The following is a 15,432-nucleotide window of genomic DNA, read 5'->3' as shown; positions in this document are numbered from 1 at the left end:
TTATTTTGTAAGTTTTTAAATTAAATACATATTTATACTTTATAGTTAAACCTACATTAAATCACTAAAGTTCATTTCTTTATACTACTATCCATGTTTCCAAACAATATACTTATTTCTTTATACTACTATCAATGTTTCCAAACAATATATTTTTATACTACTATCAATGTTTCCAAACAATACAATAATTAATCTTAGTTATTTTATATCTATCATTTTCTCTTTAAAATTTTGTAGAAACGTTATAATTTCATAAATTGCAAAATAATGAACTTTAAAATTTGGATTATAAGACTACAAAATATGAAACTGTTTCAATTTAAATCCAATTAGATTACATATCGGTCATCCATCAGTTCAATCGGTTAGTCTTGGGTTTTAGTGATTTTTTTTAATATGAATATTTTAAAAACCTAAATTGAATTGTCAGATCTCCGGATTAACTGGTATAATCACAATCGGGTTGAATTTAAAAACACTGATTTAAATGCAAAATTATTTTAAATACACACTCTCTAAAAATTACCAAAATATTTGTTAAGTTATTAGTGAAATTTTTCATCCTAAAATATTCCGCGCTTCCAAAGCGCGGATCAAAATCTAGTAAACAATTAAACCTAAACAACTAGATGATGGGTCCCGGATGAAGCTTCGCGCGTGTGTGAAACGATTGGATCTCGATCTAGGTGGACCCATCCACTTTCAGTTTTTTTCTTCCCATAGATTCTCTGTGCAGAGGAAAAGTGTACTTGGATGGCTTTCCCTTGTCTCGTAATCAACAATCTTTCTTTCTATTAACAAAAGATAAGAAGATAAAGAAAATCAAGTTTCGAGAAAAAAGAAGATAAAGAAAATTTGAGAAAATAAAACAAAACTATATGAACATTTAAATTTGTTTTGAGGAGAACACTCTTTGTTTTTTAAAAATCTTAGTACTTGTTACAGAATTTGAAGAAGAAATCAAATTGTTATAGAATGTAAAACCCGAAATTCGTTTGTTTGAAATTTTATTACTCTATTAATTTAGATGGCTTAGATGCCTTGAATTTTCTTTAAAAAAAGGATCCTTGAAGCTACAGTTTGTTGATTGAGGGTTAAGAAAACAAAAAAAATTTATGATTTGTCGAGCTAGTGTAACAATTCTATGGGTTAAGTTTTTTTTTTATGAAGTAAATAGAGTAGCAGTTGAGTTCTAGGAAGAATAAAAAGAAGAAGAAAATTCATACGGAGTTATTTATTCTGAAGACGGAAGAATAAAGTTTTCAATCTGTGCTTTATTGGCTTTAGCCCGTACGCTTACGCTCTATAAGATATGAGAGCCACTGATTGCAATTCATAAAAAAGATAGAGCACAGTTAGATGTCAATGTCACGGACATTCGATCCCCCACAATCTACGGCCATTACTTATCAAGCCAAAAATGAAAAGAAAAGCAGCTAATTCGTAAAACCAAATTAAGATGGAAGGATATCAGCATAAAACTATACCATCTTTTTTTTTTTGCTTAAAAAACATACCATCTTTGGTTTTAGGATACCATATCTTGATTTGTAAAATCAATTAAAATATAATTAAACCCAAAATAAAATAAAAATACAACAAATATGTATAATGTAAAGCCTACATCGAATTGAGATGCTAAAGTCTTCTACCGCAATTCGAAAATAAATATAGGACACTGTTTACCAGTTAAGGCAAAACCAGTAGTTACAGTTATGCTTTTGGCTATATGGATGTTGACTTACGTTATACGTATTCATGCGTTCTTATCTTATTCAAGGTGCAATTATTATATTCTATTGGAAAAGATAATTACATATATTAGAGATTTTACCGGTTTCGATGTCTATGAACGATAGCGACGACCACCTATATACACTAAACATATTTAGAGAGTCTTGCGGTGTTGATGTAACGATCGCGACAACCTATATATATTGAACATATATAGAGATTCTACATGTGTAGATATATATAATAAATGATCGTGATAATCAATTCTCAAAGAAAAAGAAGATTGTGCTAATCCGTTCTGAAAAAGAAAAAAATGACCATGATAATATGTATTAATGTATGTACTAGGATAATACCCGCGCTTTGAAAGCGCGAAATTGTTTTTTGTTGACAAATTTATTAACATGTATATTTTTTCACTGATATTTTTAGTATGAACTTTTGATTTTGGTTCGTTTATGAAATGTATTTTCTGGTTTTCTGTGTTTAGCATGGAAAGTTGGTAAGTAGGAAACAAAATTCGAACTATAAATGAAAATTTCTTAAAACGTAGACAATTAACTTTTCGAATCTAACATGGTATAGGTAAGGTTAGGCAAAAAAATCCAAATCCAAAGAACCGAACATAATTTAATCAGAAAAGTAGTATCAAACCCGAACCAAAAGTGGTTAAATATCCGGATGGATTCAAAATTTTCGTATCTGAGAACCATAACCGAAACCGATCGGATTTGGACCAGCACAACCGTGCGAATATTTGTTTTATATAATTAGTATATATTTTTAAGGTTACTTATATATTTAAATATGTATAATAATTTTATATTTTTCATACTGTAAATTTATTAATTATTTTAAATCATCACATATATATTGATTTTAAAAAATATTTGTCCTATTGAATTTGTGTTTGATAGTAAAACTAATTTTTATTTTGTTTTTTTTAAATATCACATATAAAATAAATAATGATTTCTATTTTAATAGATAAGATAAGGAATAAAATATTAGTTTGTTAAGAGCTCTGGTTTTGTAGGAGTTGATGGTTAACTTAGGCGTGACATATTATTAAATATTTTTTTAATATTAAATGAATGATAACTGATTTCTACTTAGAGCCCATTTAAAAAAAAATCACACATGAATCAAGGTTGTCACTTCTGTTTTAATATATAAGAGTTTTAGGTATACGTTTCTATAAATAAATGTATCAAATAGTGAACCACAAATAAAATAATATAATTCTTAAACGATTTATGGTGATATTTCAGGTATTTCAGGTAAAAAATTTAAAATAATTTAAATGAGTTATCCGAATCCGCAAAGATCCAAACCCGAACCAAATTTTTTAAATACCCAAATGTGACTTAAAATTTTAACCTCGAAACCCGAATAGATCCGAAACAAATCCGAATGGGTATCCGAACGCCTAGATATAGATATGCAAGATATATTAGTGTATATTTGATCAAATAGATAAAAATGTGGTTAGAATATTCTGCCTAAATTATTGTATTATTGTATATAAGAGGTCCAAGTAAGAATAATTGTATAACTTGTATTATTGTTTTTAAGCAAAAAAAAAAACTTGTATTATTGTATATAGGAGGTCCAAGTAAAAATTGAATTGACATCGGGCCAATCCGCATCATCTTGTTGGTTTACGTTAAGTTAACCGGTTTATATATAAAGATAGCGTGTAGTTATAGTTAACTTAGATAACTTCATATGGTCCATTAATTATGTAACCACTAATAAAATTGAAACAGTCCAAAACTTAAATGAGAACATCTATTGGTAGATAAAAATTAGGACTCTATTTTAATAGAGTAGATGTGTGTTGTATATAGAATTAATATATTATAGATATTGATATTGTTTTAAAAAGAGAAGATATTGATGACATTTTTTGAGACTTTACGGGTATAACGATTTTTGAAATTCCAGATGATAAAAAGATATATGAAACAATGGCGACGATTTAATCATGTGTGTGATGGTGGTAGTCATAGACGAGTTCTAAATCGTTGAGGAACATGGATTCGAAAGTTGTAACCCTCCGATCGACCGTCCATGGTTAATATGCCTCTTACACCTGTTCATTTAATCTGTGGATTCCATTATGTCTGAGATGGCGCGTTAATATATTTCAAGGTTCGAACTGGCCCTGCAATTACCATATAATCTTTTTCTGTGTTTTAACTTCACTCACACGGTCACTGCCGGCTTAAAACTATATTGAATTCATGAACAATTTTTTTTATGTATTATATCTAGTTAAGTATGATATTATGGACCATTATTATAATAAATAGACATAAATATAGATTCTTTTTTTATCGTTAAATTTAGTTAATTTTAAAATGGACCCATGACATGTTTTATGTTTGCTATCCTCTATACTGCACATGGTATGCGAATCATTATTGAAATGTTATCTATCATTTTACTACTTCAACGAAATACACACGTTTAATTTTAGAATTTTAAATGTATGTGTGATGAAAAGATAAGTGCAATTTGATAATATAATAACCAAAATAAGTGTCGTTTTATGATTTTAATACAAAATTTATTAATTTTTTATTCTAATCTATTTTTCTATTGTCGAAATGTTGTTAGATGTATTGGTAATTATATTTTTATCTAGTAAATATACAAAATTAAATGTTTTATTAATATGTGTGTTGAAGATAGAACGACAATTAAAATGAAACGGAGGGAGTAGTTCATTTGAATATTATGAGATAACGTTCATACGTGGACTTCTAATTCGTTTATAGGTTTGAAAAATTTGGAGGTTAAAAAAAATGATGACGACGGAATGCATGCATATTATAGTAGTAGGATTCTAGATAAAGATAGGTCCTGATGTTTGACTGGATTCTAGATAAAGATAGGTCCTGATATTTGACTGGTATGAGATATGGAGCTGGGATTGGGTTATAAGTTTGATGTCAAATATAGGTTTTGAAAATATAACTTTTAAAGTTTGGGCTCTTAACAAGCTGTGAAAAAGTACAGTAGAACATGTATAAATTAATACTCTATAAATTAATAATCTCTGTAAATTAAAAAAATTTGTTGGTCCCAACTTGGACCGATTCAAAATTTGACACAAATCGATAAAATAATAAGATAATAACTTTTTAAAAAATTCTATGTAAATATATAGTCCCGTTTAAAGTATAAATTAATAATATATATATATACAATTTTATATAAGTAACAACCTATTGTTATATTGTTTGTTTTACATTTATAATAAAATTATCTTTATATTTCCTTAACACTTAATATATTTTGGTGAGATTTAGTAATATTATATCTAAAACCACATTTAAGTTCTATGCAGTATATATTATATACATCATATAATATAGTAAAGTTAATATAAATGTTAACTTTCAAAAAAATAAGTTATTTTATATACACTAAAATATAATAATTTTCTTATTTGAGAATAAATATATCCAAAAATAAAAAAATCTAAATAAAAAAACTTTCGTAAATTAATATCTCTATAAATTAATAAAATTTCAAAGTCCCAACATTATTAATTTATAGAGGTTTTACTGTATGGAATTTCATATACATCTATGATGAATGCGTGATAAATATAAGGGCTTTAGGAATATAAGTTCTTAAAAGATTTTTACATTAGTTAGTTTGGACAATCTATTTTCTGAAACGAATGATTTTAAAACAAATCATCTTTACAATTTTTATACGAATTATCTTTTTAGTTTTTGTTTTGGGTTTTGTTTGAATTCACAACAGTTTGTTCTATTCATACAAGTTTATTTGGTTCAGTCATTGAATTTTGTTAATTATACATTTTATACAGTTTATATGCAAGTTACATTCCGAAAGCGTAAGAATAGGAGACTTATAAAGTAACGTCATCTATTGTGGTCAAAACCAATTAAGAAATTAGAGTTTTCTTGATAAAGAAGACAATGAATGAGTATAGAATATCAACACCTCCCACCCACCCCGACGAAACTGAGGTCGTCCTCATTTTCCCTCCTCCGGCATCAGTCCCCTCACCCCATGTCTAAAGAAGGGAAATCTAAGCAAAACAATTCAAGATGTCCCCTCACCCTCCTTGGAGTTGGATCTACAGATATGGCCATTGACCTCAATCCGTGAAAGCGCATATCCACCACTAGAATTAACATTCTTCAACTTTGTTAATGTAAGATAAGCAAGCTACGCTATGTAGAACACACAGTAGTACAGGGTTATTCAAATCCAAGAAATACGACTATATTTATTCTTTCAAAAGCTCTTACAAGTTCTTCTTAAAAGCAATAAAACAAACAAGCTCAAGACAAACCTCGACTTGTTTGCTAGTCAACTCGTTCAGAGATTTAAGACAGACTCTGAACCACCTAAGCTCTTAACCCCTAGATGCTTTGCTTCTCCTTCTTAGGACGTACAAAACTCTCTATTGCTAAAAGCTCTCCCTGTGTGTTAACCGGCAACACAGTGCCAACGCTTCCTTTATATATCTTTGAGGAAGCCCTAGATCTAATCTATCTACCCAATGGAAACTTTCCATTTCTTCTACTTCAGCGAATAAGCCAATCTTCCTTTTCTCTTTAGATTGATTGCTTCTTCTTCAAGTCTTCCTTTAATGTTCCTCTTCATTAAATCTTCTTTTAATGCATCGGTCTTGATACGTGCTTCTCACGAACCACCTCTCTGATGTAGTAGTTCATGTCACACTTCATGAACTACTTCAGCTCTGCTACAGCATCGTCTTCCCATACACCTTCAATCTCCCCCTTTTTAATTCGTCGTCTCACAAGTACCTGAGATAGAAGACAAGAACAAACCACACACAACAGCACCAGTACATATGTCTAAACGTTAATTCAACCAACTCAAGACAATTAAGAACATACTTATATTATCCTAAAAAACGGGTTCAAGCAAATTAATACATAATATCAAAAGATAGCATATGCAAATGCTCCCCCATAATCTTAGTCAGTCTGAAAACGTGAATAACAAAGAATTGCAACAAGTGGTGCAATTGAAATAACATAGACATAAAAACAAAGCAACAGAACACAGCTCCCCCACAAACTTGGTCTTCTACATCCTAGTCTTCTTCTTCTCCCCCTGCTTGTGAGCACACGGATTAAAAACACCAAGAAAAAAAATACCTCACATATTCATAAGGATAGGGATACTAACCTGCTACAGCGCTCTGAAGATCCTGAACTATCTCAGCTAGCGCTTGAAGAGCTCGCGTTGTATCCTGTAGTGCCACTTGTAAATCAACACGGCTGAGTGGTCCTTGAGGGATGGCAACTGATCCAAGTTCATACAGGGATACACGACGTGGTGCAGTTCTGGAGCTTGGTGTAGCAGTTCGTAGAGCAGGAATCGGAGCAGGAGATGCCTGACGGGTTGTCCTTGCAGAGCTTCTCTTTGGTTCAGCTTTAGCTGGTCCCTTTCCTTTCGCTAGTCTCTGCTCATAGATCTCGCCCACTCGTTTATCCTTCTTGTAGAGAACCGGACGTTGGAGCTTGTCACTGGGATAGGATGGGACCGCCTGCTGACTTTGAAGAAGTGCCATAATCAAGCGAGGGAAGATCAACCAGCGGGCATCATTGACTTGAATCACTCCAAGATTAAGAATCTGTCTGAACATCATCTTGCCCAAATCAACACGGACTCCATGAGCCATCTTGTAGATCAGCCTTGCTCTCTCAAGTGAGACATATGTCTTGTGAGTCGAGGGAATCCAGTTGTATGCAGCTATGATCATCAAGGCACCGTAGCATGGAGTAAGATCCGCTGTAGTGAGACCATCCCATTCTGTCTTTGTATCTCCGGTGATGAATGAAGCCAACTCAGTTACCGAGATATCATCCAACGTTGCGGCTTCCTCCTCTTCTTCCTCAGTAAGTGGTTCCCAATCTATGGCATTATTGATGTGCGCAGGTGAGAACTTGTACTCTTGTCCTCTCACAGAGACAACCACTTCATCAACATCCGCTTCAGCTTTAGTACTCGGCAGACCTGCATAGAACTCAGCTACAACTTGCTCAACATACACTGCAAGACTCGAGACAGTTGATTCCATAGATCCTTTCTTGATAACGGCCAAGTAACCCCACTGATCAGCTTCCTTCATATCTACCGAACGCTCAGCAAGTACTTTACGCTTAAGGAACTGATCATACCTTTTCTTGATGAGAGGAGACATTGGTTCAGCACTTTTGTCACCAGACCTTCTCGATCTCAGCTGAGGCGAGGCTCCTGCTTCCTTAGCCAAATATGGAGACTTGGCTGCATCTTCTGGTGTGAGAAACTGAGATTGAGTTGGTGTACTCGACTCCCCTGTCTTCCTCTGTTTTGCGGAACGCAACCCTAATCGCTGCAGCACTCGTTTCTTTCTCACTTCCTTCTGTGAAGCTTCAACATCTATGGGTTCGTCATCCACCGTCTTGCCTGATTCAGCCTCGGCTCCACTCTGTTCCTTCTCTTCTTCAAAGACCACCAGCGGTAGAGGAGACTCATCCTTCTCTTCCAACGATTTATCAGAAACCGGCACATCTTGAATGTCAGCATTAGGAGATCCAAGTTGCGGTTGCGGATCTGCTTCAGGCACTTTTGCTGATGGTTCTTCCCTAAGACCCGGAGTTCTTTCATCGCTATCCTCTGAAGCAGCTTTCTCATTCGCGGTGTTGAACGAGTCAAGCTCCTCAGTAACCTCAGGTAGAACATCAGAAACGGGCATATCGTTTCTCGGCGGAGGCGATTCAGGTTCGCCATCAGTGAGTGACCTTCGACTTTCTTCAGGCGCTGCATGTGCCTCTCCCTTGGATGATTCGGCTTGTTGAGCTGCTTTCTTTGCTTTCACCATGGTAGATGTCGGTTTCTGTATGAGAATCGTGTGAGAGATGAAGAGAGGCTGCGAGATTGAGCTTCTTAAGCACGATGGAGATTTTCTAGGGCTTGTTCCCCACTACTTCCCTTAACGGAATAAAACTGAATCAACTTTTTCTGATATTGCAGATCTGGTCCCTGACTTTTTATCCTCTCCTTTGCATGCCTACAACATTTAATTTCTCTCATCCAAACACGCAAGCATTAGGCACATTCGTGAATTATTAATTTATCATCAGACTTTCAAGATAGTAATAAAACACGAGTCACAACTCACAATTGGCTGAATCAAGATTACTGTACAGCATTAGATCAATTCAGTTCAGTTACCATTTGTGTGAAGTGCTTCACGAGTTGCCTCAGTACTTGATTCAAGCTGCACATATAACTCTTCCTAGATCTTATATTCTGGTGCAGCCGATTGTCTTTTTATGGCTAGCTTTCACATTGATATGCCTTCATCAATGTTGCCGGTTTTCATTCTTTATTCTCGTGCTGTGAAACCCCTGTTGTTTCCCATCATGAATGTATCAAAACCCTTTTTATTTTATTTTCTGAGCATCTTTCTGTATCATTGCTGGCTCTTTTTATTGAGAGGGGGGGGCCACAGATTGACGTGAAACCTGTACCATTACAACATTGACGGCATATCAAGCAGCTCTTTTCCACAGCGTTCTCGGGTTCCAAAACCAATCTGAATCATATGTACATCCCGAATCAGCACCTGCACTACTCTCTGCACAACTTGACTCAACAATCAAGATTACACACACCAATTGCATTTCTTAATGTGATAAATCGATTAAATTCGAGAGATTTAGTGAATATATCAGCCAACTGCAAATCAGTGACTACATGTTCGATTACTACCTGATTGTCTTCAACTAATTCTCTGATGAAGTGGTGCCTTATGTCAATGTGCTTCGTCCTTGAATGTTGGACAGGATTCCTCGAGATATCAATTGCACTTTTGTTGTCACAATACACAAGAAAGGGACCCGATTGCATTCCATAATCAGCTGACATCTGCTTCATCCAGATAAGTTGTGAGCAACAGCTGCCCATGGCAATATATTCTGCTTCCGCCGTAGAGAGTGATACAGAGTTCTGCTTCTTGCTCAGCCACGAGATAAGATTGTTTCCAAGAAAGAAACATCCTCCACTGGTACTCTTTCTATCATCAGCACATCCTGCCCAATCAGCATCACAGTATCCCACCAAGTTTTTGTTGGAATTCTTCGAGTAATACACGCCCAAGCTCTCTGTTCCTTTGACGTACTTGATGATCCTCTTTACTGCATTCAGGTGTGATACCTTTGGCTTAGCTTGATATCGTGCACACACACCGACACTGAATGACAAATCTGGTCGACTCGCAGTTAAGTACAATAGACTGCCAATCATCCCTCGATAGAGCTTGACATCCACATCTTCTCCTGCTTCATCTCGTGCCAGCTTCAGTGATGTACTCATGGGTGTCTTAGAAGTTTTGGAGTTCTCCATACCAAATCGCTTTACCAAACTGTTAGCGTAAGCACTCTGAGAAATGAAGACACCTTTCTCTGACTGAGACACTTGAAGTCCAAGAAAGTACTTCAGTTCACCACACATGCTCATCTCAAACTCTTGAATCATATTCTGAACAAACTCATCTACCAGCTTCTGTGACGTGCCTCCAAAGATAATGTCATCCACATAGATTTGAACAATGATTATCTCTTTTCCAACTTCCTTGAAGAACAGCGTCTTGTCTATACTCCCTCTGATGTACTCCGCTTCTAACAGAAACTTTGTGAGTCGTTCATACCATGCACGCGGTGCTTGCTTCAACCCATATAGTGCCTTCTTCAGTCGGTACACATAATCATGATGCACTGGATCCTCAAATCCCTTTGGCTGCTCAACATAGACTTCCTCCTGAAGGACTCCATTGAGGAAGGCACTTTTCACATCCATTTGATGCACTTTGAAGTTCAGAATGCACGTCATTCCCAGAAACAACCGAATGGATTCCAATCTTGCAACTGGGGCAAAGGTTTCTTCAAAGTCTACTCCTTCAATCTGTGAGTATCCTTGAGCTACAAGCCTTGCCTTGTTACGAACTACTTCTCCATGCTCATCAGTCTTGTTCTTGAAGATCCATTTAGTGCCAACCACGTTTACTCCTTTAGGTCTAGCAACCAGTTCCCACACATCGTTCCTAGTGAATTGCTCAAGTTCTTCCTCCATTGCGACAATCCAATATTCATCACGTAGTGCTTCAGTGTGTGTCTTAGGTTCTATTGATGAAACGAAACATGCGAACTGCACTATTTCTTTAAAGTTGATCACCTTTCCACGCGTTTTTCGTCCTTCTTCAATCCCTCCAATCACATCAGACTTCGAATGATTGCGATGAACTTGCTGAATCACTGGTTGCGGTACTGTATCTGAGATCGGACCTTCCTCAATGGCTTCAGTAGCAGCTACGGATGATCCACCTTCTTCCTCTTCATCTGATCCCATGTCATCACCTACAACCACAGACAAATCATCAAATACAACATTAACTGATTCTTTAATTGATTCTGTCCGCTTGTTGTAAACTCGGTATGCTGAACTAGACTGTGCATAACCCAGAAAGAATCCTTCATCACTTCTTGAGTCAAACTTCCCAAGGTAGTCCTTGTCATTCAGTATGTAGCACCTGCATCCAAAAACATGAAAGTAACTAAGATTAGGAGTTTTGCCTGTCCACATCTCATACGGTGTCTTTGTTGTCCCTTTTCTGACATACACACGGTTGATTGTGTAACACGCCGTGCTGAGTGCTTCAGCCCAGAACCTCTTGGCTATCTTGTTACCATGGAGCATTGCTCTTCCCATTTCCTGTAGAGTTCTATTCTTTCGTTCAACCACTCCATTTTGCTGAGGTGTCCAAGGTGCTGCAAACTGGTGAGCTATTCCTCTTGATTCAAGAAAGGTAGTCATGGCTTCATTCTCGAATTCACCTCCATGATCACTGCGTATCTTCTTGATTCCTCCCTTTTCATTTATGAGTTGAAGTGCCCAGATTTTGAAACTCTCAGACACTTCTGACTTTTCTCTGAGAAAACGAACCCAAGTGAACCTGGTGTAGTCATCCACTAGCACAAACACGTACTTCTTTCCTCCGATACTCTCGGTTTGCATAGGACCCATGAGATCCATGTGAACTAGATCCAATGGTGCCTTTGCCTGAACATCTGGTACATTTTTATGTTGTATCTTGACTTGCTTTCCCTCATTGCATGCACCACACACAATCTTGTCATCGATCTTGAGTTTGGGTACTCGTCGAACCAAGTCGTTGCATACTAGATTCGTTAGATTCCTGAAGTTCATATGTCCCAAACGTCTGTGCCATAGATTAATATTTCCTTGAGCTGACAAGCACTTGACCTTCTTTTCCCACATGTAACAGTTATTGCCAGATCTCACACCTTGTAGCACTGTTACACCATGTTGATTTATGGCACGACAATCAATTGCTGAGAAGCACACCGTAAGTCCATCATCACACAGTTGACTCACGCTGATCAAATTAGCCTTTAATCCTTTGACAAAGTAGACATTCACCAATTTTGGTACTTCTGAGTTACACGTTGTACCTTTTCCTTGAATGACACCACAGCCTCCATCTCCAAAGGTTACCTTTCCTCCTTTTACCTTTGACACTTTGTCTAGATACTCAATGTTTCCCGTCATGTGTATAGAGCACCCACTGTCGAAATACCATGGTTCCTCAGATTCAGAATCACTTGACACTCGCGCCATGTTACATCGTATGGTACTTCTTGGGTCAGTCACTATCTTAGGATACAAGTCGGTTTTCTTCATCCAGCCTCGAGAAGTCTTCCCTATTCTCCAAAACTTGTGTTGTCTCCATACTTGTTTGACTCGTTCCAGATACTTGTAGCAATATCTCTTGTAATGACCAAACTTCCCACAGAAGAAACATCCACTCATCTGAGCTGGAGTAGTTTGTGTCTTAGTTTCTTCAGGATACGCAAAACCTCCAGACACAAAGCGCGTTGTACCTGTTGAGCTACTCTGTCTTCCAGTGTAACCAAGTCCCATCAATGAGTTTTCAGTTCTTCCACTGCTCAGAATCTTGTCAAGTTGCTTGGTTCCTGTGAGCATCTTAATCTTCCGATATTGCTGATCTAATTCAGCTTGAAGATCAGCTGCTTTCTTTCTTTCAGCCAGTAACTCTTCTCTGAGCTCATCCGCTTGTTTAGACAGAACCAATTTTTCTTTGATCAGATTCACAATTTCCTTAGCCAACTCAGCTTCTCTGTTGAGGTCATCCTTCAACACTTGTACTTCAACTTCCAGCCGTGCCTTCTCTTTAGCCAATGCCAAATTCTCCGTTCCCAGCTTCACTAGCGTCTCTCGAACTTCCTTGTAGCTTTCATCTAAGTCATTTTCTTGCTCAGCATCACTCTCAGATCCTGAGTCACACTCCACGATTCCTAGAAACGCCACAAAGTTGTTCACTTCCTCTTCACTTTCGCTGTCGGACTCGCTGTCATTGATTCCTATCATGGATTTTTCTGGCTTTCTTCTACCATCCGACTCGCACTCAGCTTGAGTGTGTCCATATCCCTTGCAGTTATGACACTGAATCTCTCTTCTTTTCACAGTGGGACACTCAGTTCGAAAATGACCATACCCCTTGCATTCATAGCACTTGGCATCATTCTTCCTGTAGTTCTTCTCTGGCTCAGACGTCTTCCTACCTTGGCCAAACTTCTTCTGCCCATTCTCCACTTTTCGTAGAGCTCTATCAAACCTTCTGACCAGAAGACTCACAGGATCGTTATCATCCGTATGCTCCTTTTCAACTGATGCAAGCGCAATTCCTTTTTCCTTCATTCCACCAGACACATCCATCTCATGAGCTTGTAACATTCCAACCACTTCATCAAATGTCATCTCGTCAGTGTTACAGGAGACGGTCATAGCTGCTTTGTATGCCATGAACTTAGACGGCAAGCACCTCAGGAACTTCTTCACAAGTTTCTTCTCTTTATATTTCTTCCCAAGCGTAAGTGCTTCTTGTGCCAGTGAGCTAATCTTTGAGCTGAAATCTCCAACAGATTCATTCTCTTCCATCTTTAGCTCTTCAAATCTTGTTGCAAGCATATCCTTTCTAGAACTCTGAACCTTTGAGGTTCCTTCAAAATGCTTCTGCAGAATATCCCATGCATCCTTTGCTGCCTCGCATCCTTGAATTAGTTCAAACTGCTTCCTTGCTACACTGCAATGTATGACAGTTAGTGCACGAGCATTGAACTTAGCCATCTTGTTCTCATCATCAGTCCAGAGCTCCTCCAGTTTTGGAACGTCTGTCCCATCCTCGGCTCTTGCAACAGGTGATTTCCAACCAGATTCCACAGCCTTCCACGCCAATGGGTCAATACCCTTGATTGTAGCCTTCATGCGCGCCTTCCAGAATCCATAGTTTCCTACTTCAAGGATCACCTTGGAACTTATCACCAACTCGCGATAGCTATCCATCTTACTCCGCAGGATCTACCTGTTTAAATAAACAAAGCACATATACCTGCTCTGATACCAATTGTTAATGTAAGATAAGCAAGCTACGCTATGTAGAACACACAGTAGTACAGGGTTATTCAAATCCAAGAAATACGACTATATTTATTCTTTCAAAAGCTCTTACAAGTTCTTCTTAAAAGCAATAAAACAAACAAGCTCAAGACAAACCTCGACTTGTTTGCTAGTCAACTCGTTCAGAGATCTAAGACAGACTCTGAACCACCTAAGCTCTTAACCCCTAGATGCTTTGCTTCTCCTTCTTAGGATGTACAAAACTCTCTATTGCTAAAAGCTCTCCCTGTGTGTTAACCGGCAACACAGTGCCAACGCTTCCTTTATATATCTTTGAGGAAGCCCTAGATCTAATCTATCTACCCAATGGAAACTTTCCATTTCTTCTACTTCAGCGAATAAGCCAGTCTTCCTTTTCTCTTTAGATCGATTGCTTCTTTTTCAAGTCTTCCTTTAATGTTCCTCTTCATTAAATCTTCTTTTAATGCATCGGTCTTGATACGTGCTTCTCACGAACCACCTCTCTGATGTAGTAGTTCATGTCACACTTCATGAACTACTTCAGCTCTGCTACAGCATCGTCTTCCCATACACCTTCAAACTTTACACATAATCTCTCACCTTTCGACCACAAAATCAGAAATAAGTTAACTATCTCCAACTACTGCATAACACATTGTTGTAAACTAGAAGTGTTCCTCACAACAGAAAAAAGAACATTAAGATGCCATACCCGATAACAATCAAATAAAACAACATAAACAGTATTCTGGACGAATCGCAGATACACGACTAGTTAGGTTATAAATCTAATAATAACGTATTAGGTGAGTTTCACATTATTATGTTTTAGACATAAACAAAATTTAGTAGTCAACTTAAAGTAAGGAAAATAGTATTTTAGGAGGTCTTATTCTATTGTGTATTTACATAGATTTATATAAATTTGGATTTTACAGTGATTCTTGTGTTATTCAAGTAAGATATTTCATAACTAGGTTTAAATCTGGTGTTGTTAAGTAATTGGAAGTATATAAAATTCTAGTCATTGGATTCTTTATTTTGCAAAACTCAACAAAAGTCTTGTATTATTCAACAAAAATGACAATAACTAATTTGTCATGATTTTAAAATATGTTGTTATTAGTTCAATGATTTTACATATTTTTCTTCACAGAATATTTTAATCAAAGC

At 36.6% G+C, this 15,432-nt stretch overlaps 1 long non-coding RNA gene across 1 annotated transcript; it reads right to left on the bottom strand.

The window, feature by feature from the left end:
- Window positions 1-434: 434 nt before the first annotated feature.
- On the bottom strand, window positions 435-1,931 carry LOC130507925 (uncharacterized). Its single transcript, XR_008942575.1, has 3 exons — window positions 1,838-1,931; window positions 1,230-1,325; window positions 435-794 (listed from the first exon to the last, which is right to left on the bottom strand). It is a non-coding gene; the product is annotated as an uncharacterized LOC130507925 (long non-coding RNA).
- Between the last annotated feature and the right edge of the window lie 13,501 nt (window positions 1,932-15,432).

The sequence above is a fragment of the Raphanus sativus genome, chromosome 2 (genome assembly GCF_000801105.2).
Source record: "Raphanus sativus cultivar WK10039 chromosome 2, ASM80110v3, whole genome shotgun sequence".
In the NCBI taxonomy this organism is placed as follows: Eukaryota; Viridiplantae; Streptophyta; class Magnoliopsida; order Brassicales; family Brassicaceae; genus Raphanus; species Raphanus sativus.
Note: the sequence above shows the minus strand (reverse complement) of the source record. Positions and strands in the feature narration are given on the sequence as shown.